The sequence below is a fragment of the Micromys minutus genome (assembly GCF_963924665.1).
Source record: "Micromys minutus genome assembly, chromosome: 1".
In the NCBI taxonomy this organism is placed as follows: domain Eukaryota; kingdom Metazoa; phylum Chordata; class Mammalia; order Rodentia; family Muridae; genus Micromys; species Micromys minutus.
Window position 1 is genome coordinate 110,823,890 of NC_137969.1, and position 27,316 is coordinate 110,851,205.

A 27,316-nucleotide genomic window follows, 5' to 3' on the forward strand; every position below is an offset into this window, starting at 1 on the left:
GAACATTTACAAAAAAACCCCTGTAAGTCTGTCAAGGGCCCCTTGATTTCAGAAGTGGGGGCTTACCGAGATCAAGTGTTGCTCTGCTACAGGAAGAGTGATTCTGTAGTATATGTCTCTGAAAGAGGTGGTGTGTGGGGGGATAAATATGGACATAACATCTGGAGAATGGGTGAGTAGAAGAATTGTGGTGAAACTATTGAGGGAGTAAGAGTAGAGATGGGAAAAGGGACATACACCAGAGTGAGCATAACACAGAGCCTGGCCTACCTTCCTTCCTTCTTCCTTCCTTCCTTCCTTCCTTCCTTCCTTCCTTCCTTCCTTCCTTCCTTCCTGCCTGCCTGCCTGCCTGCCTTCTTCCCTCCCTCCCTCCCTTCCTCCTTCCCTCTTTCCTTCCCTCCCTCCCTCCCCCTTTACTCTTCCCTTTTTTCTTTCTTCTTTCCTTCCTTTGTTCCTCTCTCCCTCCCTTCTTCCCTCCCTCCCTCTTTATCCTTCCTTCCTTCCTTCCTTTATTTCTCCCTCTATCTCCCCACCCTCCCTCCCCATTTTCCCTCCTTCTTTCCTTTCTTCTTGATCCTCCACATTTTTACCCCCTTAACTCCCTTTTGGTTGAATTGATGAAGTCACTCCATCTAGCTTTCAAGTTGAGTAAGATTTAGGGAATAAAAAAGAAAATGACTTTGCTTGTGGCCAGACAGAAACCGGTGACAAGCAGTACTTGTGTATTCTGAGGAGGGATGAATAGAGTCAAGTTCTTCAGGGCACTGGCTCGGTTTGTAAGAGCAACACTGAGCCCTGATATCACCAACCCATCATTTCGTCATTCTAGACAAGCCCCTCCTCCCACCTCATTAATGATGATACACTCCTTCCCCTCCTAGCACCTGATTTTCAGACTTTTGATAACTTCTGCCCACCTCAATGCCTATCAATCAGACTTTATGTAACAGCGTGGTGTTCATTTCCCAAAATAAAACCTATTCTTCAGAACAGCTATAAGTGGAACAGGTTCACTGTTGTCAGATCTTAGGAAGAACCAGACTTCCAAAGGCCAACTGTAGCTGCATACTTATAAATAGCAACGTGGAATGGAGGAAGTCTAATTATGTAAAGAAAATCATTAGCAATGTTGCCTATAGGACGGCCATCCACCCCAAGAGTCCCTGGAAATGGTAGACACAAATCCACGTAAACCCTTCTGAAATTCCACCAAATATCTTGTGTTTGAACTATTCAATCAGGCCTGAGCTAGGAGAATTCTCTTTACTTACTAGGGCTGAAAGTAGGGTGGGTGGGAAGGTGTGAGAAGAGACGTGAGTGGTTCTGTTGGATTTGAACCTGTAAGTTCTCCAGTTCACTCCCTTATGCTGTAAAACACACATTGGCGAGGCTTGGGTATCATGCTATGGCATCGGTGACCATTACTATCTTATCACAGTTCCAGCCTTTTATGGTCTGTAGTTTCTAGAAAGCTGGGCTCATTTCTTCTACCACTATCACTTTCAACAGAGGACAATTTACCCAGGACACTAGGTGGCAGCAAATTGCTGAACTAAACAATTGGTTAGAGACAAAGTCCCTTGAACCCATTCACCAGCACTGAAATGGGAGGCAGAGCAAAGAGCCCATAAACAGAAGCAGCTGCAAGGTTTCCAAGGCAGAGTGATATCCCTGGCATCCTCCTCAGAGTTCTCAAGTTCCTCAGAGCTAAATCTACCACCAGTCCCTGTAGAACAGATTTACACATCTAATCAGCTTTAAGGATTTTCTGGTGAAAACTATGTCTGGTCTAATTACTATCCTGGAATTTAAAAAAAAAAAAAATGGCTTTAACATATTACAACTTTGATTATTCTTCTCAAAAGGTTACCTATAAATGTGTGTTGCCAACTAGTCTCTTTCTAATTCAAGATATACTTGTGGGGGTTTGAGAGACGGCTCAGTGATTAGGGGCCGGTTGTTTTTTCAGAGGGTCTAGGTTCTGTTCTCTGCATCCACAAAATGGCTTACAACTGTCCGGAATCCCAGTTCCAGGGAAGCCGACGCCCTCTTCTGTCCTCCACAGGTACTGTAGGCAACTGGTACACATACTTGCATGTAGGCAAAATACTCACACCCATTAAGGGCAAATGAGTCCTTACAAAAAGAGTATTTTGTATCTGTTTTATATAAAAATACTTTAAACCTATAAGTAAGCTAGCATATCCACTATAGTCTAGCATGAGGGTCAAACTGTGAAGCTCTGGGTTTGACCCCCAACATTCCAAAAGAATAGCAACAACAAAAACTATATTAGCTGTCCAGCTGTGCATAAGTCACCACTTGCTGCTTACTAGGTCCACTTCCTGTGAGAGGCTGTAAGGCCAGCCCTACAGTTAGAAATGCGAAGCACGAATGGAAGTGATGAAACCTGACAGTGGGAAAGCACCCTCCTCCCCCTCCGCTTTGCCCGAAAACACACACAACAGGAGAGCCGAGGTGTCTTAAGCAGGCAGCTGACTGAGAATAAATAAGGGGAGCTCTCAATAACATAAATAATAGATAAATATATAAGTGATATAAAGATATATAAATATATAAGGAATATAAAGATTAAATAAGAATAAAGAGGAAAAAATAAAAATGAGCATTTTAGATGACAAAGCTTTGAAAAGCAGTTATTGGACGAGTTTCATGCTAGCTATTTTTGAGCTCCCAGGACATACTGGAGTCACAGTGGTTGTAAGAAGAAACGCTGAAAGGGGGAAGTGAAATTCTGAGTGATGAAGGAGGTCCTGGTGGGTTTGTGTATATGTGTGTGTGTGTGTGTGTGTGTGTGTGTGTGCATTTTGCCTTTTTGTGTGTGTTTTTTTTTTTTTTTTTTGGTTGATTTTGGTTTTAGAAGACATTGTGTTTAAGGCAAATCTCTTATCCCTTACAAATGACCAAGTTGTAAATAGAGGAAAATTTGAATTTCAATTCACTAGTAATTGAAGCTTTAGATTGATTTATAACTGTTTCAGTTTTTAAATTCCCACCATATCTGGACACTTCTTTACAGCCACTGGAGATCTTTGTGAAGTCCAAATAAAGAAGGAGGAGAATATTATACTTCTAGAAGAGTCTACAAAATATTTTTAGGTTTATATATCTATAAAAAAACAACTGAGCACACTTTGGGCTTCGTGTGGGAATACTCACATTCTCTGTGTGGCTGTTTGTCCTTACACGCCAACTGTACACACGTCACCAATGTTCCTCAGGTTGGAGCAGACTAGCAAAGCAATTCCTCTTCCTTGTGGAATTCTCTATAGTAAAGTCATAAGAAAGCATACAAATAATTTCTACCTACACATTTACCTCTGGCATTTATATAAAGAATTACTTTTATTTCAAGTTAGAGTTGCCAGAAAAGTAATGACACATACTTGTTGAATAAGCAAGACAAATCTAAACAAATGTAAAACACTAAGTAATTTTTTTTTGATTTTTCAATTCTCATGTTTTAATATTCACATTTTAAATGGTAGCAGAATATCCCTCCTTTCTCTTGGTTTTTAAAAATAGAATCTCACTACATAATCAAGGCTAGCCCAGGGCTCTGAAATATGTGACCAAAGCTAACGTCAAACTTGTAGCATCCTCCTGCCTCAGTCTCCAGAATGCTGAACTTACAATTGCAGTCACTGTGCCTGGTGATCCTATCCTGCCTCTTTCTGTCTCTGTTTATATATTCTTTATTTTTATTATTTTTGGAGTAAAAGTGTTTTGCCTTCATGTATGTCTGTGTACCACATGGGTTCAGTGCCTCCAGGAGGATATCAGATCTCTTGGGAGCAGTGTCCTCTTGGGAGACACCATGTAGATGCTGGGGACCAAACCCAGGTCCTCTGGAAGAGCAGCCAATGTTGGTCAGTGCTGAGCCATCAATCCAGCGCCCGGTGCTGGTGATTGCCTTTGACTTTCTTGGCCAAACATCCCAACCCACGAAAGCCTTCCTTTGTGTCCCTGTCAACGAGCCAGCTTTATTCTGATGTTTTACATTTCTAGTGTTTTCTTATATTATGGAGAAAGCAAAGTCACCCACATTTCCAAACATCCTCTGAAGGGTCAAGCAATGCTTCCCCTCATAAGGTCAATGTCTACTTCGACACATTTTAAAATGTGTCTTAAAAAAGTAGACTTTTTTTTTGTTTTTTCTGTTATTTGCCAAATTACTAATTCAGTCAGTGCCGTGTAAGGCTTGCTTTCACTTGACCAGTCTCTGAATTTTGGGCTTACAAGTAAAAGATGGCGCTAAGAGTGGCCTATGACCTTGTTGAATATGTTTTCTCCTCAATGAAAAAATGGGGACCACTAGAGGTCACTGCAGTTATTAGCAAGAAGGTGGTTAGAGCCATATATATGCCTTATAGCACAAGATTTTTCAAACCCTAACATTTTACCAGCCACAGGAACATAACAAAAGATGAATTTAAATACTCCAATGGCCTGTGTAAACATATTACTAGCTCTGCCCTGCTTCCCCATCATGGAATACTTTTAATATTTTTTTTTTTCTGACAGGTTCTTTTGGGCCTTGCTGAAGACTGATCAGCAAATCATAATTACAGTAGCCCTGGTCAGTGTGTGTTTATGTGTCCAGCCAAATCAAAAGGTATTATACTGCTTTCATTTACTTGTCCCTGCTGCTCAGTGAGAATTGTCACCATCATTTTATACAGCATGAAATTTCGAGGCCCAGAGGACTGGCATGGCTAATGAATGGCAGAATTGATATTGAAACCAAAGTTTTCTTTTAAACACCAACCGGGTATCATTATCAACACAGGAAGGTACTTGTCTGTCTCTTTTCATTTTAAATGATGGTGGTGGTGGTGGTGGTGGTGGTGGTGGTGATGATGATGATGATGATGATGATAGGGAGAAAGAGGGAGAGAGAGGGAGGGAGGAAGAGAGAGAGGGAGGGAGGGAGGGAAGAAGAGAGAGAGGGAGGGAAGGAGGGAGGGCAATGTGATTGAAATGTAATTGCAGAGGTTAGAGGATGATTTTTGTAAAGTTGCTTCTCTCCTTCCATCTTTATGTGGGTTCACTGGGGTGGAGAGTGGGGATGGGGGTGGACAAGAACAGATCTTCCCAACCTGCATTGCCACTGGCTCAGCACCATAGCAGCATCATGGGTCTGAAGCCAAGAAGGAGCCTTTTCTAGAACCCTCTCAGAACGTGGGCAGAGACCCAGGAGCTGTGACTCACTCCCTGCTCTAAGCAGCTGAAAGCCCTATTGGCTCATCAAAGCACTATCATTTCTTTTTTTCTCAAGGAATGATGGTATCTAAGTATTTACATAATACTGGTGTCTGTGGCATGCCTGGCTTAGCAGATGAAGAAATGGGAGCTGAGCTGAGACAATTGAAAGACGCTCGCCCTAGGTTACAAAGCAAGTCCACACAGAGAGCAGAACCATCATTCTCCATTTCCACTGGATCCTCTGCCTCCCAGCACCCTGCTTGATCATTGTTTATTCTAACCTTGGAAGCCCCTCTTGGAGCTTTTCCTCCCAGGACACACACACTCAGAAAGGGAACAGAGAAGGAGATGCACCCTAACAAGGGGTAGGGTAGCTAACGAGAGACCCCTTTAAAAGCTGGCTCATAGCTACCCCTTGTTTAGTTGTCACACTTGGCACCTGACTCACGGTGTGTGCCTTTGGAATGGAAAGTCGAGAGGCTTTCAGAGTTTCATATATAATAACAGGAAAAAAATGAAACAAAGGAACACTTCTAGCAGCCATCCCCACCTCTGAGCTGTTCCTTTGCAATGGTGGCCAAGGCTCTGCATACCTAAAATCCCCAGAGAGCAGAGGAGACTATAAACCCACATCCACTGTTTGCTCTGCTTCAGCAGAGGAAATACTAATTGTTAAAAAAAAAAAAAAAAAAAAAAAAAAAAAAAAAAAAAAAAAACTTTCTCTTCTAGAATAGCTTGCTGGGATTTCAGAATATTCTAGAATGGCAAATGGAATTGAGAAAGTGAAAAATAACGAAACAACAGAATATTTATCTCATGACTCTGACCATTGGAGTAATCTTTGCCGGGGAAAAATATTAAAGTGTCATTTGCAGTTTTTAGTTTTAACATATAAAAGAAAACAAAGTTGGCCGATTACAGGTTCTCTGTCATTTGAGGCTGGCACACAGGACTTAAAGGAAAAGAAAATGTCTCAGACAGCATGACGCATACCTGTGATCCCAGACTGCAGCAGGAGAATCACCAGGAGTTTCAGGCCCATCTGGCCTACAAAGTGAGATCATATCTCAAAACCAAACCTCAACAAAACAACAAGAAAAGCTGGTAAGATAGTATTATTTTATGTGGCAGTCTGTAGTCCATGCTTGAGAAATTTATTTGTTGTTAGAATTTAAGAGGATTTTTGTACAAAACAAATTATTACTTTTGTTCTATAGCAGCTCAGATTAGCAGAATTCAGTTCCCCAGGCAGTTGGAATGGTGGGGGATTCTCTGGGGACAGGTCAGAAGCACTGGTCCACGGTGCCTGCCACAGTCCTCTGGGTCTCTCCTACAGTGTGAAGAACAGGGCCGCCAGACCTGTCTCACTGATCTCACTTGGCCTAGAGCTCACACTGGCCTTGAACTTGCAGTGATTCCTCTGCTTGTAGCTTCCGAGTGTTGTGATTACAGGCAGGACCTACTATGTATGGCTAGATGCTTATATTTTGAAAACACAATTTCATACTACAGATATTTTGCAAAGACAAAATGAGCACCTAAGGCTAATAGAGAAATTCAAGACATTTTTATTACATGACTTCATTGTGTTATTTTTCAGCCAACGGCTCTGTTACATAGTCCCTCTTTGTAGCAGAAGGGTGCACACAGTTTTTCGGAGGACATGCATAATCGCAAACAGGAGGTAATGCTTTATACTTACTGTAAGTCCCCACGTTGGACTATAGTCCTTATTGGAGTTATCATGGCCTGTGCATTCTTCTTACCAGAACAAAAACCCTGGCATCTTTGACTTCCTTTATTCTTTCTTGCCCCGCCTCTAACCAGATCCTTAGCAGTCGCAGAAAGAACCTGTGGCTTTGATCTCTCAGATAGATCTGGAGCCTGTCCACCTCTCACTACCTCTGCTGGTACCTGTCTGCTGCTAAGCAGTACACAGATGGCTGAGAAAATTGAACTGCTTCAATGTGAACAACTACCCACAAATCTATTCGTAAGGCAGCAGACAGAAGGACAGGTTAGACCCTGTCCCTCTTCTCCAACCCCTCCTACCTCACTAAGAGAAAAAATTCCTCCAGAGGGCAGGAAAAACCTCTGCCTAGGGCCACCCTGGGTTCCTTACAGTTCCATGGACATACAGTTCCCTGTGTCAGGGAGCCATTTTCTCTGGTTGTGCTCACACATTCTCCCAATGTCAATCAGCCTCTTAGGTGCCCTAGAGGTGAGTCCTTCAGTGGCATCTTCCCCAGCAGCCTATTTAAAATGGAAAGTGCCCTAACTGTCCTAATGTGTTGGTCTCTAAACTATTTACAAACTTCCAACTTCCCACCCTCTGATATGTAATTAATTAATTCTCTCTCTCTCTCTCTCTCTCTCTCTCTCTCTCTCTCTCTCTCTCTTTGTGTGTGTGTGTGTGTGTGTGTGTGTGTGTGTGTGTGTGTCGGCCTTAAATGTATGGGGTATGGGTGCTTCTCTCTTTCTCTCTTCTCTTTCTCTCTTCTGTTCTCTGCCCATGTCCAGCCTTAGACCTGTGCTAAACATAGTTCTTGCTCATTGAAGAATTGCCGAATACATGATACAGTGCACATCCAGATACTTGCAGCTTCTGCTGTGTGACTTCTAACACCAGGTCAACTACCTGGTCAGTTATGCCTCTTCCATGAAGTCTTGGGACAGGTATTTCATGAACCTTTTGTAGGATGACATAAGGCATTGGGTGGCTGTCTTCTTCAATGTCCAACAAGCACTGGAGACAGTCAAACATACTTGAGTTGCTATGATGGTTTATATATGCTTGGCCCAGTGACACTATTAGGAGGTGTGGCCTTGCTGGAGTAGATGTGTCACTGTAGCTGTGGGCATTAAGAAGCTGGTTGAAAACCAGTCTTCTCCTAGCGGCCTTCAGATGATGTAGAACTCTCAGCTTCCCCTGCACCATGCCTGCCTGGATGCTCTCACCTTGATGATAATGGACTGAATTTATGAACCTATAAGTCAACCCCCAATTAAATGTTGTTCTTATAGGAGTTGCCTTGGTCATGGTGTCTGTTTATAGCAGTAAAACCCTAAGTTCGTACCAGGGACTGGGGTATTGCTGTGTTAGGCCTGACTATGATTTTGTTTGGACAAATATGGATTTGGGGACTTTGGATTTAGAAAGCAGTGGAAGCCTTCAAGTGGTACATAGTGGACTATCCTAGTAGGTTATGGAAGACAATAAGTAATATTGCATTGACAAAGGAAGTCTCACAAAAATCCTAGCAGAGACTTTGTTCTCTGGTTAAGTCTCATGAAGAGTGTTTTTTTTATCAAGAGTAGCAAGCTTACAAAGGAAAAATAGAAAAAAAAAAAAACATATGCTTAGAGTATTAAAGGGGCACCAGGAAGCTCAATGGAGCTAAATCCTGTGTTCAAGTATATTAAATTAAACTAAAGGAGTAGTGACTTTGGGGCAAGATCCCCCCCAGCTAATTTAGGTCCAGGCATGGTAGTACAAGCCTTTGATCCCAGGAGGCAAAGGCAAGCAGATCTCAGAGTTCATGGCCAGCCTGGTACAGAGAAAGTTCCAAGTAGAGAAAAACTTAAACCCTGGCATGATGAACTGCACCCTTAATTCCTTCATTCAGATGATAGACATGCAGATTTCTACACTCAAAATTAGTCTACAGAGCAAGTTCCAGGATAACCAAGCTTACCCAAAGAATAAATTCACTAAAACAGAAAACTAGTGATAATATTCTAGAACAAGGGGGCCATGTTCCAGCTGTAGCAAGCAGCAGAACTCAGCAGCTTCATCCATTCGGTTCTGACTTTAGAGTCAAGAGAAAGAGATGACTGCGTCAATGGATGCTGGTTAGCTGGAGCTAAGAAATTAGTGATGATTAAGAAGAAACTAGCATCACTGCGGTGATGTTTTCTGAGAGCACAAAGAAACAGTGTTTCAGAGGTAGTTAAGTTCTTACCTCATACTGCAGCTGAACTTGGAAATATGTAAAAATCACCCAGGTGGCACTAGATTTGAGAGCATGAAGGGGTCATAGAGAGCAGCTGAGGATCAGCACTGTGAAAGGCCTTGGAAGGCCTCTGGTGAAGGTGCAGCCTCAGTGCAGTTGACAGCCCAGGTCTGAAGGGATCATGCAAAGAAGTTAAGGTCTGACACCATGAAGGGAGCCTATGAGAGGCTATATTGATGAAGCCTAGTTACAAAGGAAGACCCCAGTGTATTGGAGATGCCAGTAGTATGCTTTGATCACCAAGAACAGCAGCGGCACTGGTGTGGATCAACCCGAGCTTAGAGTGCTACTGTGGGCAGAGCTGGAGACGTGACCCAAGCCGTTTGGAGAACATATATAGATTCCAGACGTTTGAACCAGAAGCTGTGAAGTTGAAGTTGCTTTGGAGACCCCAACATATTTGAGATGCCAGAGCCATGGGATATCTGCTGAAGAAAGTAGCTAACAGAGAAATTTGTTGCAGTCAACAATGATGACAATGGAGTTGGCGACTGGAAGAGAGCTTTGATATCAGACATGGAAATGTAGAGTTCGGAGTTTGCCCAGTTGGTTTCCTGTTTTGCTTTGGGGATCAAAGTTAAGTGATTGGATGTATCTCAAAAGACACTTTTAACTGTGGACTTTTAACAATGTTGAGACTGCTATAGACTATGGAGACTTTGGACTAAATGTACTTAAAAATCATTATGTCATGGCTATGTATGGTCCCCATAGACTTATGTGCTCAAACTAGCCTATAGGGGCCAGGGAGTAGAATGTGATGGTTTGTATATGTTTGACCCAAGGAGTGACACTATTAGAAGGTGAGGTCTTGTAGGAGTAGGTGTGGCCTTATTGGAGTAGGTGTGTCACTATGGGTGTGGGCATTAAGACCCTAATCCTATCTGCTTGGAAGCCAGTCTTCTAGAAACCTTCAGATGGAGACGTAGAACTCTCAGCTCATGCACCATGCCTACTTGAAACCTGCCATGCTCCCACCTTGATGATAATAGACTGAACCTCTGAACCTGTAAGCCAACCCCAATTAAATGTTGTCTTTATAAGAGTTGCCTTGGTCATGGTGTCTGTTCACTGCATTAAAACCCTACCTAAGACAGTTGCTCTTTTACTGACATTGTTTTCCATATCTCCCACACATACCTCTTCAAAAGGAAATGGTAACTTTCAAAGTTGAACTGCTATTATTTTGATATAGATTATGTTGTTTACTTGAGACTCATAACTTCCACATTGCATTTTTTCCAAACAGTGTCTTCCATTACAGGTATATGCCATTATTCCTGGCTTAAAATTATGACTTAAAAGCCATGTGTAGTGGCTCATACCTATAATCCTAGTAATCAGGATTGCCTTCAATTCAAGACCAACCTTGGCTACAGAATGAGACCCTGTTCCAAAACAACAAACAATGTAACTGTCATTTGAAAGACATTTGAAGTTGAGTTCTTTTGAAATACTATTTTTCATATAGAGACGTGTGTCATTTTATAGTTTATTTTGAAGGAACAAAGGTGCTGCCCAATTGGGGTTTCCAGTATATGCAATTATATTAAGATATTTAAATTCACTAGGTTTGTGATTGTATCTCAAACTCAAAACTACAGAAATGCCTTTTCTAGGCTTAGAAGATGACTCAGTAGGTAAAGAGCTTGCTATATAAGTACGAAGACTTCCATTTAGATGCCAACACCAATATAAAAACTGGGCACAGCTCTGGGAAGGTAGAGAAAGGCAGATCTGTGGGACTTACTAACAGATTTGGTGAGTTTCATGTTGAGTGTGAGGCTCTGTCTCAAAACAAAACATAAGATAGAAAACGACTGTGGGAGATACCTAAATTCAACCTCTGGCCTTCACAGGCACATACATAGGGTGCTCATGCACCTATAAATACACAAGAACACAACACACATATACATACATGTGAACACATGTATATATATGCATATACACATATACCACAGATACATCACATACATGCACATGTGTGCACATATGCACATATAGGCACATAAACATGCATATATACATATACATACATATACATACACACACACATGCATCCACCCTTGCACACATACACCTATACACACATAAGCACATACACATACATACTCATACCCACAAATACAGGCATTCACACACATACACATATTTATACATATACATACACATGCATACGTGTATGTACACATTCACATATACATGTATATACACACAAACAGACAGACAGACACACACATACACAAGGATAGGAAAAATAAAAATAAACTCTTTCTAGAGTCATAACCTTGGACCTTCAGGAAAATCTCTTGAACTGATAGGTCAATTCAGTGAACCTCCTTTATTCTGCTATTCTAGACATCAAGGCAAATCACCTTTCAGGAATATCTGACACCGGGGCAACTGTGGCACTTTCGCAAACAATCGAGTTTTCAGGGCAGTGCTAAAACTGCATCTCTGTTTACCCAGGTACCTGAGAATGATAAGGAGCCCTGATGCTATCAAGATGTCACCCTCATCAGGATGCATGATGTGGCAAGACAGAGGCTGTTTTTCCGGTTGCTTTTCCCAGGGTAGTTTTCAGAAAGCAAGACATCAGCTCAGTGAAGCAATGCTCCCTGAATTTATTCATAATGCTGTGGCCATAACAGAAAGAGATGTTCAGAAGTTATCACATCTGTTTTGTTTTGTTCTGTTTTGTTTTTTCCTTTTTGGCAGGATGACACCATCTACACGCCATGTTGTAGGAGACAACTCACAGGCTCTGATGTTCACTGTCGCTGGTGCTCCAGTGGCAATGTGAACCGTCTGTGCCACACCTGGCTTAGGACCTGGCATCCCCAGGAAAAGCACAGCTTTCGTAGGGTCATAAAACAACCCAAGGAGGACTGTAATTAGCAGGGATGAATGAAATGTTCTGAGTGCACGGGGAAGCGTAATCAAGTTCTCCTGGACTCGGCGTGTCTGAAGAACGGGAAGAGCAAGGAGGGATATAAAAATGTTTCAGAGATGTCTGACTTTGTGCATAAATGGAAAGACACATTTAACATTTCCTTGTAGAGACATTTGAAAAAAGTTATTCCAGATCGTCTCAATTTGAGAAGCAGGAGGGATAAATATCGTTCTGTGGACCCAGGATGATGAAAAACTTCCCTTAGCAAATGTGTAAAGGATGGAGACAAGGAAGAGGCACTTAGAAAAACAGGTGAGTGCAGACCTTAAATGATTCACTGTGTTGCAATGAGAACTTTCATAAGGATTCAGGTTTTATCCTCAAGGCAATGGGGAGCACTCGAGTGTTTGAAGAAGGGCAGCAGAGAGATAAGATTTATCACCTAGAAAGATCACCCTGGCACAGCTTGGAAGACGGGCTGGAGGCTAGCCAAAATGGAGACGAAAGGCACGAGGAAGCCTCTGCTTGCCACCAGGTGGGAGGGGAATGGGACTGTTGGTATGTTGGATGTAGAAAGGAGGAAAATGTGGTAGACATGCAGAAAGACCAAACAGCAGTTGTTTGGTGGAAGTAAGAAACAAGAGAAGACAAGCTTTAACAAAAGTAAAATCACTCAAACAAAGGAAGAGAGGAAGAGGTATGACCTGGGTATCACAACATTTAAGACAGAGGAAATCTAGAGAAGGTATCTGGAAGAGGAAGACTGAGCCAGAGTTGATATATAGAGATGAGACCATTTGAAGGAGAGAAATGATTCACAAACATCACATGGGGGCAGAGAATGTGAGTAGGCTGAAGATTGAATTGAGTTTATTGATTTTTCATGGAATAGATGAAAAAAAATCCAAGGGCAAGCAGGGGATAGATAGTGTATTATAAAATAAATGTGTGTGTGTACATGTGTGTGAATGCATGTGTGCCTGTCTGTGTGTGCATGTGTAGAGGTGTTTGTGTATGTGTGTGAGTGTATACACATGCTGTTCTAGGTGGAGAAAAGCTAAGCTTTCACACTGAACCCAGTGAACGGAGTTCTTCACACTATATCTAATCACTATGCAGAAAAGGATGGAGATAAGGGACTAGTGAGGTTGGAAGGGTCTGAATTCCTGTGGTTGAAGAGAGGCTTGGCTCCCTCAGGAGGGAGGGGTGAAGGCAGTCTCCCAGGAGGCCAAGTAGTGAGGTGGGCAAGACAGAAATAAATTGAATAGTTTCATGCTTCTTTCTCCTGAGAAACACAAACTCGTTTAATTCCTGTCAGTGAGTTGCTGCAGGGTGGCGTTGAATGGTTCAAAGATCAAACTGTGGAGTTTGTCATGATGAGAAACTGCAGGGAACGTGTGGGGGTCCATTTGAGTTGGAAATCATTAATGACCGTGTCCTGCCTCGGGCTATTGCATCTCTAGTGAGCCCTTGCTTATTCCTCAAAGTTCAGGTTGCCCATGCTTTGTTCGACCCAGCAATCTGAGATAGAAGCTATCCCAGTATTTTACCAGCTTTTTGAATGGTTAGTGTATACATGTGTGATAACAGCTTGTCCCAGGGATAGGTACTACATAAAATACCATAATCTAATACCTAGAGGAAGACCCAAAGCTAAATTTAAGTAAAAGTTTTAAGCCGCTGAAGTCAGTTTCCTCTTCCTTTGTATATCTTTTTCAACCTGGTTTCCTGCTCTCCCATGTCTATTGGCCATTTTCATCATCTTTGAAATAGTCATTTTACCTGCCATGGTAGTGCACGGCTAAAAATCCTAGGTCCTGAGTTCAAGGCTAGCCTGTGTCTGCAGAGTGAATCCTGGGCTAGCCAGGGCTTCATAATACGACTCTGCTTTCTAAAAGAGTCATGTTTGCTCTCAACTATGCAACCATTTCACACTAAAGCACCTCCGCCATCACCAGGTCAGTAGCACTTACAATGTGACTCCTGCCAAATGTGTTAGCTTTAAAAATGGGAGACACTGCCCTGAGCCTAGAGAAGCCGATGAAAAGCACCCCCATCCCCCCAATACTTCTTTCTGTGTGACTCTGTTTTCGCATCTCTGTTAATTCCCTCATCTAGCTTCTCCAGGAGAAAGTGGCCCTCCCCAGATTTTTCTTCCTGGGGATCAGTTGATTTTGCCCACTGTTTGGGAGAGAAATGTTGAAACATGGGTACTTGGCACGCTTCTCCAGTACATACTGAGCTGGTATGCATTTGATGGGCATCCATACTGCACGGTCCAAGTTACACACCTCCCTTCCTGGCTGTACAGTAAGCGTCCACTTTGTGACAAAGCCTTTGCTTCCTGGACCTCCTGGGGGTGGTGATGACAGGAGAGATTCAGGAAGATTCTTTACAATTCTGTTAATTCTACTATCGTCAACACAGAGCCAATATTCCTTTGTCTTTAAATTCCCACTGCAAGTCTAACATCGAATGATGCTTTGTAAGCAGACACCAGCAGGAGGAGACGAAGTCCCTACACAGAACAAGGAAGCTTTGAAGGACGGGCACCGGTGTAATTTCGAGGGAGCCAGGAGTAGGTTTCTTCCTGCCTATACTTGGGTACAGTAAGTTGTCCTGCAGAGGCTCTCCCTGGATGTGCTGCAACTTTATTGAATAATTTTGGGTGGTTCTCGCATTTGGAAAGGTGAATATTCTCAGAAGGAGGGAGTTACTTTTCCTTAGAAGCTAAGTCATTCTTAACTGCTAGTAATAAATTAAGAAATGACATCCCTTTGCATACTTAGGAGTTCCTGTTGTCAAAACAGAGGACTTCCATTCTATCTATCCTTATAAATCAAGTTTTTCAAATACCTTTCTCTGTGTGACTCTGCCCTTTATATTCTTCGGGGTATCTATGGAAACTGGCAAGTACTCAGGCTGAGTTTGCTCAGTGGATGCTGAGACCTGTTCACCCAACTCTTCCCCAAGACTTTCCCATTTGGTTTCACCTTTTCCCTTTTTACTGTCAGATCCACAGATATGGTACATCTGGGTTTTCAGTCTGATCTCACCCAGGACAATTCACACACCAATCATCATGAACAGAAATAGGAAGACAACGAACCCCCTCGTGTCATCTTCCACCATACCACTTGTTCTTCAGCTTCTCTAGAGTCCTTGATCTCATCTACTTTTGTTTAACGTTTTATTTTCTCTTTCCCTCACAAACTAGGATTCACCAGAAGGCTATGCCAAAAGTAGGATTTTGAAGAAAAGAAATGAGAAGGAGAAGGAGGTGGAGGAGGAAGAAGAGGAGAAGGAACAAGGAGAGAGAGGGGGAGGAGGAGGAACAAGAAGGAGGAGGAGGAACAAGAAGGAGGAGGAGGAACAAGAAAAAGGGGGAGGAGGGAGAGGAGGAGGAGAAACAAGGAGGAAGAGTGAGGAAGGAGGAACAAAAAGGATGAGGAGGAGGAGCTGTCACTGGCCCAGCAGCACAGGCTCCATAGCCTTTGGTCTTGTTTGTAGGAAAAGGTCTTACAAAACAATGACTTCTGAGCTGACCCCATGTGTAGAAGAAACAACATGCTTGGGCTGGTGGGGATTTAACATTGTGCGAACATCACCCCCGAAATAGTTTCTTCTGCTAATGACATTAGAGAATGCTGATAAAGTCAGCTGAGAGGATTGAAATAGGGAAGCTCGTAAATGACAGCATTCCATTAACTCAGAAAGCCCACAAGCATGCATATTGGGAAATAGCAAGAATTACAGGCCACAAGTTCTGTGGTGTGAAAGTGTAGGACGTTTCATAGGGAATCTGCCTGGTCTCTACCTAAATCAACTCTGAAAAATGCTAGTTCCCATAGACTGTAAACTCCAGTGCAAAAAGCAGAGAAAGATGAGGGAAAGCCCAGGCATGCTCGTCAGACTCAGGCAGAAGGGCTAGAAACCGCCTCTGTACATAAAAGCTCTTGTCTGGCAAGACTGGTGGGGGAATTTGAAGCCTGAAGAAGCGCAAGCATCTGTAGTCCCAGCGCCCCCTACTGGCGATTGGAGGTAGAGACAGGAGAATCCACAGAAGCTTCTAGCCAGCAAGCTGGATGGGGAGAACCCAATCCAACCCAAGTTGGAAAGAGAACATCAGACACCCAGAAGCTGTCCTCTGACCTCCATGTGAGCACTCACGCATAGCTACATGACCACTCACACATCCCACACACAAACAAAAGTTTAATAATAGCAATGATAGCGATGATAATGGCCCACCAAAAATCCACCCAGGGAACTTTGTTGCTGGGGCGCAGCCCATGTATCTTCTTACACCAAGTGAGAGACCAGGGCTTCCTCTGCTTACAGATGCCTATGAAGCCTGGGAGCCTCCTGTACCAGATCTGTGGTGCTCTCAGTCTTGGTTATTGCAGAGGCCCCCAAGTGTCAAAATGCAGAGTGTAAGTGAACATCTGTGCTCAACCATGAATTGACCATCTCTACTGTTCCTCACCTCCACCACCAGGGCTCAATAAACAAGACAGAGTAGAGGTGGTGGTGAGAGAGCCAAGTCACGGGGAGAGGAGCTGTCTGCGGATCTCTGTTTCTGTTGCACAGGCAAACTCACGAGAGCTATTGATAACAATACAAGACCTGCTTGGGACCAAGCCAGTTAAAAGTCCTGTCCTGGATGGGGAAATACTACAGAGACCCCACCCCTACCTAAGAAATATTTGTTCAGAGAATCTCATCAAATACTCTATTTCTTCAGGCCGGGGTAAAAGGTGGAGACACATTTTCAAACCATTTCTTCTAAAGGTACAAGTTTAAAAGACCAGACTCTAAAAAGACCGGAGGGAAAAGCCTCTCATGTTGGCTTCCCACCTTGCTTTTGATGCCTGCTCCTTTGGGGTCCTCAGAGGCCACTGCATTTTAGCACCCGACAGAACTTCAAGTAGAGTTAAACAAAACTACAAAAATTTTATTGTTAAAAAATGTGATATATCCAAGAGAGCCAATAAAAACATTTACACACAGTTTGGAAAACAGCAAATAAAAAATGGGATATTGCCAGCATATTTGAAACCACCCTTCTTTACTTGTAAGGCTTGGCAATTGAGTCCGTCCTTTTACTTGCTAGGGCTAGCTACTGTCTTTAATTTCCCATGCAGTTTATGCTCTGAACTTGTTTTGCTTTACAGGTTTACTCAACACAGCATTCCATTAACTCAGCATCCCTACCTGTAGCAGAGTGTGTGTGTGTGTGTGTGTGTGTGTGTGTGTGTGTGTGAGAGAGAGAGAGAGAGAGAGAGAGAGAGAGAGAGAGGGCACTGCTTTGCAGAGTCAGCTGATACTTTCATGTAATAAGTAGAGAGAGCTGTCATTCTTCTTTGGATGAGAACAGGCTGTTCTTTTTAGGGGGAAAAACACCTAATAAACCATGATGTGTTTTTCAAATATTTAAGCAGGGAGAACATCAACACGTGTATGAGGGGTATTTAGGAGGAAACCCCAGCACTAGAATTCCACTTCTTGACCCTTTGTGATACACTTCCTCCTATTTTGTGATCAACACCCAGCTCCCCATTATGCAGAACCTCCGTGAACAGCGAATGTTCTAAGGAAGTACATCGTGACGTGGGGTTTCCCACACAGGGCAGTCCTGCCAGCCGGACAGCTTAGGCTGAGAGAGGCATCCTGACAAAGCTGTTGTCCTTCCTTCAAAGCCCCTGTTCCATCCGGGGTGTCCAGGGCCCTTGCTTGCTTTCTATCCTTTATACATTTTCAAACAAATCATCCCCTTGGGTTAAGCTTAAGATGGGACTTTTAAAATCATCTCCTACCAAACTGGCAATGTGCCAAAGAAATAAAGGTATTTGATGGTCTCTGAACGGAAGTAGGCAGTGCGGTTGGTATGAGTTTATTGACTTGTGTCCCATGAGGGATTTGAAGGTAAACAGGAAGAATAGCAACCAGCTGGGAACGCGAATTCCCACCACTCAGTTTTAGAAATAAAACAGTCTGTAGGCTGTGTGCTCTTTGGATAGCTTCAAAGATTTAGATGGCTTCTTGTACTGATGTCAGAGGTAATCAATGGTGTGCATTTTAGGTCACTCCTTACTTAGTTTTTTTCAATAATACACAGATTCAGTCTAAGTAAAATGCACTTTACCTTTTCATTTGGGTGGGAATTTATATTCACAGAATCTTACTGTCAGTTGTACCTCCCTAAGCTTCTTTTCTTTTGACCAAAACTGCATTCAGGCGTTCCTTTACATCAGTGTGCCTACACACAATCTTTGTACAGGTTAACATATTCTGCATTTTACAGACACCCCATTGTTCCAAGCATAAAATTACCCCAAAGAGAAAGTGCACAGAGGGGTTCGGATGAGAATCTGGGGGCAGTTTTTTTTCGGTTTCACATACTCAAGATTCTTAGAAGATAAATTCAGGCTTTCTAGGTTGTATAATATCAAAATTATAGGGAGTCCATACCTCCTTCCAAAGCTTTGACCATATAGAAACTCCCACCAGCCGCTACTCCATAACCTCAGAACCTGATGCCCAGTGCTTTGTTGTTTATAATTTGGGGAGTGTAAATTGAAACCCAATGGCCCTGCCTGCTTCCGTTTTGTTGAAGGACATAAGTCACTTTGTGTTATGGGCCATCTATCTCTTTGTCTTTGGAATTGGGGACTTTTTGCTGATTTATTTTTTATGTAGCTTTTTTATCCTTTTCTTTAATCTCCTCCTTAAATTTAATTTGTTGAAACTCAAATGCAAACAGGTCTAGGGATAGGCATATATTTTAGTTTATATAGTTTTTATTTTTGTCTCTACATTGTAATATGCTATAATCCTATATTCTTGATTCAATTGTGGTCCATTATTTCACTCTCCTAATGGACCTTAGTTGTATCCTCCCTTTTAAAAACATTAAAGTTCTTCAGCATTTCATCTCTAGGTAGGTATTCTTTCCCTGGGGCTATGTGGTTTGGGCTTCCATATTTGTTATCGATCTCTGAGTTTAATGCTTAAAGCATTTAGTGTAAGAAGAGAGTGTAATCTAAGGTTTTAAATTGTAGATGTGATATATATGTGTGTATATATGCATATATGTATGTATATATGTGTGTATATATGTATATATCTATATATATATAAAAGGAGATAAGGTATTATATATGTATGTGTGTATATGTATATATGTATACATTCACACACTCATATATATATATATATATATATATATATATATATATATATTACCTTATCTTATTTTTATTGCTCTCAAACCCTATCCCTGTGATAAGTAAAGCTTTTACTCTGTGAATTTCTTCCTATGTTTTTATTTTTTTGCTCTAGCTTTGTTTGTCTAGTAATGTACAACATCATCTGATTAATAAGTTTTTTTTACTATAATTTTATAATACGTCTCTAAGCCTAAAGGATAATTATTCTTGTTTCTCTTACATTGAAGCATGACACAACCAGCTATCTGTACCCTTTATTCTTTCAAACAAGTTTCAAAATCACTTTTCTAGGTCCCATGCAAAGTCCTGTTGGAGACAGTACTGCAGTGGTTTACCCTGCAGGCTCCTTTAAGCAGAGCTCATATATTATATACTTTTACTCAAGAATATGACATAGTTGCCATCAACTGAGTCTTTTCCTGCACTTAGAAGATTTCTATATTCTTTATATATATGCCTTGTAGCTACTTTGTTAGAATTATTCTTATTAAAGTGCCTTATATAAGATTATTTTGTAAAATAAACACGCTAACTTATCCTTCCTTTTTGAGCTTCTTAAATTTGAGTTATTTTTGACAACTTCACACATGTCTAAAGTACCTGCTCCTCATTAACACCCCTCTTATCCCCCTCCCATTCCTATTTACCCCACTCCTATGAATTCCTTTTCCACAATCATGGTGTTTTCTTGTGTTTCCTTGCTGGGTGTTGTTGTTGTTTTGGGATCTGGTGAGTATTCACCAGGTCATTTGTGTTATCAGGGGTGGGACTGCATGTTGGAGCCTGTCTAGTTCCTCTGTGGATTTATCTGAGTATTTTGCCACATGGAAAAAATAATGCACTTTGATTACTGATTTACCATTAATTCTGATTTTGAAACGTAACAATTGATGACGTCTTGAATTTTCATTCTAGATAATGCTATGTATTTCCAATGAGAATCTGAGACCAAATATAGTTTAATATTAGAATTTCACCTAGCATGTGAGAGACTGGGTTCTAGCCCCACAACAACAACCAAATTGATGCTGAGAAACTGACATTTTTTTTCCTTAAAAATTTTAAAACATCTCTTTCCTTTTCCTTTTTTTATACACACTTGGGACTTGTATTACACTAAGGAACAACTGAGACTATTATGTTCATAATCATAAAATGAGAATTTGCATCTTTATCATTTTAGATGATGTTTATACTTTAATTTTATAGGTGAATTTTCTCACAATAAAGCCATTTTGTTTATTTCTACTTAACTGGTAGTTCATTTTTTTAATCATTGATGATCTCTACATTTTATGGGCCATACACAGTTGTAATTTTACAGTTTAATCTTGTTTTAACTTGTTAAAGTGATTAATTACAGTAATCCTGAGCTGTGATTTCCCTATTTGGTTTTGTCCTTGGCTCAATTTTACTGCAAGGTTGTGCAACTCTCATAAAAATATGCTGGGAAGTAATGTGTCTTTTTCTGTGCTTGAAAAAGCTTATGTAAGAAATGTTAGCAGTAACATCTGGCATGAAGTCCTCTCTGTGAGTTGATTTTTAACTAGGGTTCAGTTATAGTCTTGACATATTTGAGATTTCTATTTCCTCATGAGTTATTTCTGTGTTTTCATAAAGCTCATACAATTCCTTTAATAAGTTGCTGGCCTAAAGTTGTGTATCATAGTATTTAAAGTTTTTGTTTTGTTTTTGTTTTTGTTTATTTGTTAGCAACACAACAAATTGCCTTTATTTTGGTATGCATCCACATTTTCAACATTTAGTAGTCCTGAACAGAGTGGGGAACGTGGTAACAAGCCAGGACCACCGATCTGCAAACATGGTGACATAGAGCTTTTCCAGGTTGCTGACGATGGTCCGAGGAATACTGAAACCTGAATCTGTAGGGCCATGGCTTCCTGTATCAGTTGTCAGGTTCACATCAGACCCGATAGATGGCCAGGGTCACTGAGAACCTGTTTAAACCACTTCAATGTGAAAAAGCAAAGTGATTATGGGGAAAGAAGCAACTCAGAACCATCTGCACTTAGGACTCTGTGCATGGCCTTTCTCTAGACATATCCACAAGGACCCGGAGCACTGGCTGGTCTGAGTCACTCGGTGATATTTTTTCATCTCTAAACCTGAGCTCAAAGCGCACAGGTTGATGGTGGCGGCAAGGCCGAGGACCTGGCATTCCCTTCCCAGGAGAGTGGTCCAGAGCTAAGTGAGGGGGACCAGGTTCTTCCGCCCTCATCTGATGTTGGGTGATGATGGGTAACAAGGGAGCAGAGGAGGGGGAAAGCAGTGCCCCTTGATAGGGGAAGCCCTGAATTCCTCATTCTCGGTCAATTTCAGAGGGGAGGGTTAAAATCTAAGCTTTGGCCAAGGGTGGGAGCAGAGGAGTGGGGATGATGGCTTGGGTGGAGCATCGCTAAGACTTTCGAAAGCAAGGGTGCAGCCAAAGCGCCCCTAAGCCCAGCAGTGGTCAGTCCCGCGGCTGCTACCTGAAGTCTTTCCATCTATTCTAAGGACCACCACAAAGCTGTGGCAGAGGGCAGGGTGGGCAAAGGCAGACCCAGGCCAAGTGCCAGCAGCAGGTGACTGCTCATAGTTGCGTTAGCTGAGCCCACCACTCCCAAAGGAAACCGAGTTCAACACACCTTCTTGATTCCAGAAATTCAACCAGGCAGACAGCGGTTACACTGGACAGATGATGTTACACAGCATGACTTAGGTATTTCAAATAGACAAGAAGTTAGTATCAGAACAGTTTCTCAGGATCAAGTATGACTGGGGTTTCCTCTGCAGTATTGTGAAGTCTACAGATGTATCTAGAAAATTTACTACCGTGGAAAATGAAGACTTAGGTTGGATGGGGAGAGGAGGCGGGGACCTTGGTCACCAATTGGTTTAACAACAGTCCTGGTGGCTGTGGCAGCCTCATCTTCTTTTCTGACGTCATCAAGTCACACAGTTCCTGCAGGACGACTTTGGTACTGTGGGAATTCTGCCACTGTGCCAGCCAGCATTGCGGTGGCTCTTGGCTTCACCACCCCCATTTGAACTGCTCATGACACTAATATTGACTCTTATTACAAATCTTACCGATGAGGGTGCTTCTGGGTACTTAGGTCCTCATTCTATTTTAAGGCTGTATATTTGGTTGTCATAAATTGTTCGTGGAGGTCCATTATCACGCCTGTCCATCTTGTATGTCTTCGGCGTCCTCCAGACTTCAGCTAACTGTTCATTTGCCTGCTCCTTTCTGGCCTAATAGTTCTTCCAACAGTCGGACATGCCCAGGGGCTTTTACTCCTGAGCCTGAGGTGGCTGCCTTCTAGCGTCCCTGTCGCTGGAAGGCCAGTCCCTTCTACACCCTGCATTTAAGTTTTTATTTTTAGTGTCTCTGGAAACAGTACTTGTTCTCTTTTCTGTCTCTGTTCTTCTCCATATTATCTGCCCCTCCCCTACACACATACCTTCTGGTAACTAGTACCAGAACTTTCTCTCTACAAGCTTTTTGAGATTTAATTTCTGGTTTTGTTTACTTTCATAATTATTTTATTATATTTGCATCTTCTTTCTTTGGATTACTTCTATCGTTTCTTTTTTCTTTTCTCAAAAAAAATCGTAGGTTGGTATTTACTCCATTTAAGTTGAACTCTCCCACCCTGGCCCCCAAGAATTGCTTTTCTCTCTAAGATGCACTGATTGCAGCCTACAATTTTTTAAATCTACCTTTTGAGAATTTCATATATTAGTACTATGTTTACACCGTATCTCCCCTACCTCTTCTCTCTCCAACTCTTTGTGGCCCCCAACTCTTGAAATTCATTTCTTCTATTCTTATTGTTTTTATGTGTGTATGTGTATGTATATGTGTATGTGTATGTGTATATGTATATGTTATATGTATATGCATTTCAGACTGACCAGTAGAGATTAGCTCTCAGGAGGCCGATTCCTGTTGAAGCTTGGTTTTCTGCCTCTCAGCAGCCTTTAGTTAATTGCCTGTGGTGCTTGCCCTAGAGGAAGCTTGCCATTTGGTCTCCTTTTTCAGGTATTGTTGTATTGTTAAGATTTCATGGGTGCAGCTGCTTTTTCATATATAGAACACCACATCGCACAGCAGATACACTGGTTCATTGGCTCTTATACTGTGCCCCCCTTCTGTGGCACTCCTGGAGCCTTTCTTTGGTTTAGGGGTTCACTGTACATGCATAAGTTGGGGCTGACTCTGCGCTTTGACCAGCTGTGAAGTGTATATCTTTTTATAAGAAAGTGTTTCAGCCTTTCAATTGTTAATGTATTCTATGTGTATGTGTGTGTGCTTGCTTGTCTATATGAATAATACATTCATGTAGTGTTCTTGGAGGCCAGAGGTAGTGTCAGATTCCCTGGAACTGGAGCTGAGATGGTTGTGTACTTCCTGACGTGGGTGGTGGGAGTGGAACTCAGGTCCCCTGCAAGGGCAGCAAATGCTTTTAACTGCTGAGCTTTCCCTCCTTTCTATCTCTCTCTCTCTCTCTCTCTCTCTCTCTCTCTCTCTCTCTCTCTCTCTCTCTCTCTCCCCTATTTCTCCTCTTTATCCATTTTCCTCCCCCCCTCCTATAATTTGTTTTAATTTAGCATTCTTGGTAGCTTTATCGGTATAAACATTGAGGCAATCATGCTGACTTTTTTTTTACATGATCTGATGATGTATTTGAGATCTCTAGGGCATAAAATATGGTTTTCATAATTTCTAATAAACTTATTTCACACAATTAACAAAGATAGCCCTCAAGTAAATGATTGAGGTAGAAATTGTTTTCCTCTTATGCATGGCTTAAGATGGTAAGTACTAAGGTGACACACTAAAAATTGTAAAATGTTCTTAGAAAGAGGCCTTTGAATTTTTACTGCTGTTACCATGGTCTGACATATGCACCAAGGACAACCGAGTGACTCCACTCTCATTTACCCTCCTTCCTCTTAGCTTCTTTCCCTCTTGCTCACCGATCCTTCATACAGGGCTACAAATTGTGATTTGTCTTCAGACTTAAATCTACAGCTGCTAAGTGTCTTTAGAAAGTCATTTAAGCTTTATAAAGCAATTTTCTTATTTATAATCAGTATCCTAGGATGTTTTCCAAAAATTTCATGAATGTGGAGATACTTTTTTTTTTTAAAGTCAAAGTTCTTCAGAGATTATAAATTTGTCCTATGTCAGGACTTGTATCTTTATGTTTTCCCAGTTTCCTTTGGAAGTCTTTAGTCTTCCTCTTAAAGGACTTTTCTTCTGAGGCAGATCTCACAGCTCCCATCTGGATGAAGAGGTTTTTAGAGAGTCTTCAAAGCTACTTTCTTTGCAGATGAAAAGGCAAAGACTTAGGGGGACATCTCAGTGGGACAGAATGGGGACTGAGACAGGAGAATGATAACTTTTCATTATAAACACACAAAAAACGATCAATGGATGACACATAAAACAGAACAACCCAAAACTGAAGCACAGATTTCAGGATGCTGGTTGCATGGGCTGATGAGCTGGTCTCTGCTACCTAAGTAGCATCCTGTTATGTTGACGAATGTTACCTCTTTTCTCCATCACCATTTAGTGAGCTAAATCATGTGATCCACTAAAGGAAGATGCAGGGAAAGACCGTATAAAGGTCTAAAAACATAAATGATTGAACAGAAACTTCCTAGGGGTCAATGCCAAGGGTAAGAGCAGAGATCTCAAGATACTTGGTCTGATGAGCTCTGAAGCTCTTGCCGCATGACTCACCCTTTTTTTATTATTTTATTTTTAACTGGGTTTTCTTGGCTTTTGCTGGTAACTTTAGGAGGTAGTTGTATTATAATCACCACATCCAACCGTTTCTTCCTCTACAAGCCTACTACAAAAAGAAGAAGAAGAAGAAGAAGAAGAAGAAGAAGAAGAAGAAGAAGAAGAAGAAGAAGAAGAAGAAGAAGAAGAAAGAAAGAAAGAAAGAAAGAAAGAAAGAAAGAAAGAAAGAAAGAAACCTTTCTATGGATGGGGTTTATGAATAGTTTCATTCATTTATGAATGAAATGTTGAACCTCAAGGCATGGATTTAAAGACATGATAAAAATAACTAAAATAGAGTCTTACAATGGAATCTCCATCTTTGAAAGTATGTTTTAGATATATCATGAGAGAGAACTGGGCAGGTAATCTTTCCTGACTGTCCTGTATTCCATTGCCCTGGGGAAACAGCCTGGAGTGGTGAATCACAAAAGGATAATTTAACATTAAATTGATATTGATGGATTACCAGCTAGAGTCACTTACTGGGTTTCACTTGGTCCATGGCAGTTAAGGTGACAATGCTGTCATGTTTGCCCTTTAAGGTATGAGGCCCTGGGGGACAGTGCCTAATAAAAATCTCCAAAACAGCCTATTGTCACTTGCCTGGGTAGCAGTGGATGTACTGGGCAGCAGGAAAGAATGCACTTACAAGATGCTCTAGTATCCTTGCCACTTCTGCATCCTCTGTTGCATCTTTAACATCACTCTAGGAACTGATCTCATTCATGGAGATGGTACATACAGCATATGGTCTATTGGGTCTAACCTAGAAGCCACACAACTCGGTTCATTTTAGAGCAGAGTGGCCCACTGGGCTAGCTGTGCACGTGAACAGTCCCGCTGTCCCCTGTGGGACACCAGCATCCTTGAGCTCTGGGGCACCGCAAGTCTAGTCATTGTGCACTGTAGAGAAATCAAAGAATTCCAGAGCACGGCCCTGGAATGCCTGGCTGCCTCCCAGGTCTCTTATGAAGAAATAAATCCCATTGTTGCCCCCACTCCCCTTTCCGTGCATGGAGTCAGAGTCGGCGGCGCGGAGTCGCTTACTGTACCAGCAACCCTCTCCCTCCAAGGAGGCGGCTCGGCCACTCCAGGAAGCACGACATTTAATAATATAAACTCAGAGTGCTCCCCACATTCATCTTCTACACAGACCCGCCTGTCCTGTCAGGGGCCCAGTGCTTCGTGACTGTCCCCACGCTCCACAAGGTAGTATAGTCACCCTTCCAGCTGCATTTTGAACCTATCCCAAGCTTCTGTCAGAAGCGCGGGATGATGGATTCCCTGTACCATCCTGAGCCACGGATTAGAATATATCTCACAGTTAAGCCACATGGGCTGGTAAACAACACAGCGTGTACTCGCCTTCATAAACAGGCTGCCTTGTTACAAAGGCCACCGCAAACGCAGTGTGATAGGACTTGACCTTAAAAGCTATAGACAATCTAGCTCAGCACAGACGGTTTCGCCGAGTACAATCACTTCCTGGAATTCTTGGGCCAGCGAAGTCGGAGCCGAGCAAATCCTGTTTTCCTTGCATTGTTTCCTGCATGTGAATATCATCAGTCTAGCAGGTCTGTAACCATGGCACTTGTAAATAGCCCAGGGGTGACTTCTGATAAAGGCATGCCCTGGAAAGAAGATTTTTTTTTCCTCCTTTTTCTTTTTCTTAGACAAGCTCACATCAAACCCTACAGAGGTCCTGTGTCAAAAACAAAACTGACAAATTGCAGTTTCAAAACCATATACAGGTCCAGATATGATATCAAATTGCATACACACACACACACACACACACACACACACACACACACACACACAACAGGAATGTCTATAGAACTGAAGGGGAGGTACACTGTTTTCCAGTCATTGAAATGCAGATTCCCTCAGTCCATTTAGAGCAGCAGACGGATATACTCAACCAAAAAGGCCAGGAAACTGGACACCAGACTTTTCTTTTTTTTTATTTATTACCTTCCCCCCAAACTGAGACATTCTTATTGTTCATTTCTGGAATGTCCTACTTGAGAGTTTTAGTCTTAGGGCGGCCCAAGTAGCTCAGTCTATAAAGTACCTGCCACAAGTATTGGAGCAGATAGCGTATGTAGATTCCCCCATGTAAAAAGCCAGGCCGGTGTTTCTGTAATATCAG